Here is a 6,000-nt window from a genome sequence, read left to right as displayed (position 1 = left end):
TTCTCATAACAGATCGTGCAATTCAGACATCTGGCTCCCTCAGCTCAACCTTTTCCTCCACTCATTCCTCCATTCAGCAAACTGGTTTACAACTAAATTCATACATTTGCAATCTTCTGTCTCAGCTCATTCTAAAGCTGTTCTTCTTCCCCAATCCTATTCTCCAATTCATTCCATATAGGTGCAGCAACATCAGCAGCCAAAGTTAAAATCAACCAGTCCTACCTCAGCAGTGGATTCTTATATTCACTCTTTTCTCCTTGATAGTATTTCTGCTCAACAAGTATAGCTAGCATGTCCGGAGTGGGGGCTATCTCTTCGCCAGGACCAGAGGTTTCCTCCCACAAAAGCTGGGTTTTTCCTCATATACACTACTGCAAAAGTCTTAGACATGTTGCATTTTTCTACTCTGATGCATTATGAGCATCAACAATTTACTCAAAGCCTCCACTGGTGTTTTCTACTATCATAACAACCTTGTCTTGCGTAAAAAAGGAAAAACATTGAGTGAAATAGCTCACATCACTCGATTTTCAAGGTGTGGTATCCGAAGCATAATCAACATGTACAGAGAAACATCATCTGTAACTGACAAACCCAGGACTGGAAGACCCAAAAAGCTGTCTAACAAGGATGAGCAATACTTGAAGATAATACCCTTAAGGAATAGAAAGAAGACAAGCGTTAAATTGACAACAGAATTGGCAGAAGGCACAGGTGTCGATGTCCATCAAATCAACAGTACGAAGGTCACTCTTTAAATCCGGACTTAAAGGATGTGTTGCAGTAAGAATACTTTTGTTAAGAAAGGAGAACAAGACTAAAAGGCTAGAATATGCACAAGAACACAGAAATTGGACAATGGAACAATGGTCAAAGGTGCTGTGGACTGTTGATGGATGGAAAACGACAACGTTTGAGCCGCAGAACAGGTGAATCACCTGCCTTGCCAGCTGGGCAAGTTCAGTCTTCTGCAGCCCCTGCTGCTGTGCCAGCTTCAGCACCACCATCACCAGCTGCATCGACACCAAGCAGTGGTTTGCAAGAGATCGAAAAAGAAGGTACTGTCTTAGAACGTATACAATTCAGGGGGGAAAGTGTGAGAAGACGCACTTCTGAAAACATAGTCACTGAAACACCAGGTCCAGCACCGCACGCCAGACGCAATATTAACACTGTACTGAGTGCTTTTATGTTGCTGAGCAACATGCAAATGCTACTGCACATAGTACAATGTACAGTAATGCAGGCACATCGCATACAAAATAATGATTCATGGACATTATCTGCGGGGGAGTTGCAAGCATTTATTGCAATGTTGTATATTTGTGGCACATACAGGGGCAAAACTGTTCATATGGAGAGCTTGTGGTCCAAGCAGTGGAGAATTTCTTTTTTTCCTCAGACAATGGCATGCAATCGGTTCAGAGAAATAATGCGATATATTCGTTTTGATGTGAGACCAACAAGAGTCACACGCCTTCTGACTGATAAATGTGCCCTGGCATCGGACATTTGGAACGGTTTCATTACAAACAGTATTGCCTGTTACAAGCCAGGCCAAAACATCACGTTGTCCATTCACCCAGTATATGGCTAACAAACCTGACAAGTTTGGCATCAAGTTCTAGCTGGCAGCGGAAGTTGTTTCAAAATATCTCGTCAATGGTTTCCCCTATCTGGGCAGGGATGACACTCGCCCTGTTGGCCAGAGACTGGGAGACAGTGTGGTGCTGAGGCTGACTGAGCCGTACCTCGACAAAGGGAGGAATGTGACCACGGACACTTTTTTTCACATCACTGCATTTGGCCAGAGAATTGAAGAAAAAAAAAAAACAGCCTGGTAGGAACTGTAAATAAGGCAAGATGTGAACTACCCCCTTCAGCTCCAGGCTTGCGAGCATCCTTGCACTCGACTACACTGTTCAGGCATAGCAACTGTGCCACCATCAGTGTTTACAAGTGCAAGAAGAACAAAACAGTGATTATTCTCAGCTCTATGCACAAAAAAGTGGCGCTCGGAACCAATGGCAAAAAAAAGCCTGATACAGTGGAATACTACAATGCCACATGTTCGGTGTGGATGTGCTGGACCAGATGGCACGACAGTGTTCAGTCAAAGGCGGAGCTCGTCTGGGGCCTGTGGCTGTATTTTATAACATTTTGTACCTGGCAGCCATCAATGCATATGTTTTGTACAAGGAATGTACCAGGGAAAACTGCAACAGGAGGGACTTCATCTTGCAGTTAGCCATGGAGCTTCAACAAGCACATATGGATCAGAAAAGGGCAGAGACAGATACCCCTTCTGGTAGTGCTGCAGAGCTGCACCCACACGCAAGAGGAAACACTGGCAGGTTTCAAAATGCAACGACAACAAAACTTTGGATGTCTGTGCCGGTTGTGGAAGGGCAGTGTGCGATAAATGCTCAGGGAAAGTGGAGAAGCATGTATTGTGTGTGGACTGTACAGGTTAGAAAGCTGCCAGGTATGTAGGCTAAATAAATATGCTATGTAAATAGTTTATTGTATTATAGTTATTTATGTTTTGAAGTAGTGCATTATATACTATTTTTGAAAAAAACAATTTGTTTACAAACAAATAAAATGTTTATACAATTTCGTATGTGCAGAGACCCATTACAAAATAGTTACTAGTGAAATGTTTATTTTATTTATGTTTTCTTGTTTTGTACTGCTCCTTTTGTTTTGTTTTCCATTTAAATATGGTGTTTCTGCTATGCAAATGTTTGATTTGATGTAAATAAAACTTTTGTGTTTTATATGCTCATTTGTCTTTCATTATCATATTACAGCTGTTTAAAAAGCTACCTGTTAAAATGACCGGTTTGGTGCTTCTAGGTAGTTTGAAATTTCTGCGCTTCTAGTCTTTTATTATTATTTTATTATTTAGCAGACGCCTTTATCCAAGGCGACTTACAGAGACTAGGGTGTGTGAACTATGCATCAGCTGCAGAGTCACTTACAATTACGTCTCACCCGAAAGACGGAGCACAAGGAGGTTAAGTGACTTGCTCAGGGTCACACAATGAGTCAGTGGTGGAGGTGGGATTTGAACCGGGGACCTCCTGGTTATAAGCCCGTTTCTTTAACCACTGGACCACACAGTCTCAATCTAGTGTGGTACAGTAAATAAATAAAAATGCTATGGCTCTTTAGAAAATCAGTATATTTTTAGGGTACTTTTGCAGTTTCACAGTGCTTTTCCCATGGTTATACTATGCATTTACAATAGTTCATCATGGTTTGTTACATTTTATTTATATGTTTTACCATACCTCTCTAGGCTTTACAATGCTTACCTAAACGTTGTCATGCTTTCACAATGCTTTTTGCAAAACTGCACATGTGACCCTTACATATATAGAATGGAAGGAAGTGCACAGCGGTAAGATTTAGGTTATCATTTCATTAACAGGAACCCCTCAAAGAAAAGTATCTATTATATTTTACAGGTAGGTAACAGCAGAAGTTGTCTGTCAGTTACAGTTGTCTGAAACACGCTTTGAGCAGCATATTTTGGTCACATGTCAACGTGAAGGTCACATGAATTATCAACGACCTAGCACATTGAGGGCCCTTTTGTACTGGGCATGTTTCTCTGAAATTCAGTACTTCAGCACAGGAGTATCACCAGGTACGGACATTGAGGGCCCTTTCATACTGGGCATGTTTCTCTGAAATTCAGTACTTCAGCACAGGAGTATCACCAGGTATGGACATTGAGGGCCCTTTGTACTGGGCATGTTTCTCTGAAATTCAGTACTTCAGCACAGGAGTATCACCAGGTACGGACATTGAGGGCCCTTTCGTACTGGGCATGTTTCTCTGAAATTCAGTACTTCAGCACAGGAGTATCACCAGGTACGGACATTGAGGGCCCTTTCGTACTGGGCATGTTTCTCTGGAATTCAGTACTTCAGCACAGGAGTATCACCAGGTACGGACATTGAGGGCCCTTTCGTACTGGGCATGTTTCTCTGAAATTCAGTACTTCAGCACAGGAGTATCACCAGGTACGGACATTGAGGGCCCTTTCGTACTGGGCATGTTTCTCTGAAATTCAGTACTCCAGTACGGTTCAGTACATGTAGCATTCAATGTAAAAACTCCAACTGTTTTCGTGTACGATTAAACCTGCCTCTACTGAGACCCCAATTTTGAATTAACGGTGCCCCTTGATAATTCGTAAAGCAATATTTTATCTGCTAAACATTTTTTCATAAGAGGCTGATTGAGTGACCATACTTATATTCATGTGTTTTTTTGTATTAGTAAAAAAGTGTATTTCACTAATATTAGTAAATATTACTAATATAGTAAATACAATTGACAGCTGTGCGATCTACAGTACAAGGTAGGCCTGTGTGCCAATGTTCTTTTATTTATTTTTTTAATCATATATACGCAACTATACCCCCCCCCCCCCCAAAAAAAAAAAAAAAAAAAAAGAGGCCTGATCTTTCACACTTGCTATCTGGTCACCCTAGATGCAGTGATGATGTAGTGCTCCGGAAATGACAGACACAAGACAGTTCACAATTAAAGCCCTTTATTTGGCTGGGTTGCGTGTCAACAAAACCGAAATAATAAGACACTAATAATAATAACACACAACACAGACAAGGTCACTTCTCCAGACAGTGAGTGCTCTTTGTGCAGGTGTGGTGCAAGACAACGACCGTGAAACAGTGGTGCAGTGCAGTCCGGGTTTGGTGCTGGCTTGTAGCAACAGCTCCCGTTTAGTGTTAGTCGTCTAACAATGACAAATAAAAACAGTTAGAACAACAAACAAACAAAACAAGAAACACTCATGGTTCGCTTACACTCCTTTACAGGTCCTTGCAGGAACCATAACAAAGGAACAGATTGCTTCATCACATCCCCTGTATCCTCCGATCCATGACTGACACATCGCTTACCGTATTAAGGAGATGACTTCTGGTATTGTGACTCCCCTTCCTGGATGGCCGGCTTCCTATTGACCCTGGAATGAACTGCCAAACCATCCAGTCCGGGGCACACTGTTCCTGTTATATAGCGCCCTCACAGGGAGGGAGGGAGATTGCTGACTAGGATTCATTCGCTCTCTGTCACAGTTTGTTAGTCACAACAGGTCCCAACCAGAAAAAAGTATAAATAGCCAAATATAAAGTTAAAATATGATTTTCACAAATTTGGAATCACAAACCCACAGTGGAGCCTTGGCTCCTGGAAGCAGATATAAAAATCCACTAATGGTATAAAAACATAACAAAATATGATAAAACTATCTAAGCACTAATATCCGGCTCAGTGTTCATTACCGCTGAGACATACAGTGTAAATATTTAAAAGGTAATGACCGCAGAGGAGAATACAAATGCTATTAAAAAACAAACAGATGTTCTTTATCCACAATAACATTAAAATGTGTTTTTGGTTTTGGTTCACTTAGGCTTATTTAAATACATGTGATCTTTTAAAGTGTGTTTCAAGATTGTATTGTCCACGTTAGAATTATTAGAATTATAGGGCATCTACCATAGGATACCTTCAAATCCTGATTGGCTGATCTTAATTCCTATACTTGTGCTTTATAATTTCATCAGTTCTTATACAGTAGCAGTTCCTGCATAGATAGTTAATAAAAGCATATTTTAAAATGCGCATAGGCATGCATCATGAGACAAACAATATCAATTTCTGTGTAAATGTTATTGTAGAGCAAATTAACAAAATCTAATTTAGTAGAAAACAGACTGGAGAGAAAACATTTATCAAATAATAAAACTGCATTTACGCACAGTTTAAATCTCCACAATATGATTCCGTAATCCCAAAAGGAATTGAAGAGATTAATAATTGAGCCTTTTCAGCGCCTGACAGCAATATTACAATCCAAATCTACACAGTAGAATGTGTCAGTAGGGTCATGTGTGCACACTTCAACAGTTTCTATTAAGGAGATTGAATACATCAATAAAAATAACCCTTAAT

Source organism: Acipenser ruthenus, chromosome 31 (assembly GCF_902713425.1).
Source record: "Acipenser ruthenus chromosome 31, fAciRut3.2 maternal haplotype, whole genome shotgun sequence".
In the NCBI taxonomy this organism is placed as follows: Eukaryota; Metazoa; Chordata; class Actinopteri; order Acipenseriformes; family Acipenseridae; genus Acipenser; species Acipenser ruthenus.
Note: the sequence above shows the minus strand (reverse complement) of the source record.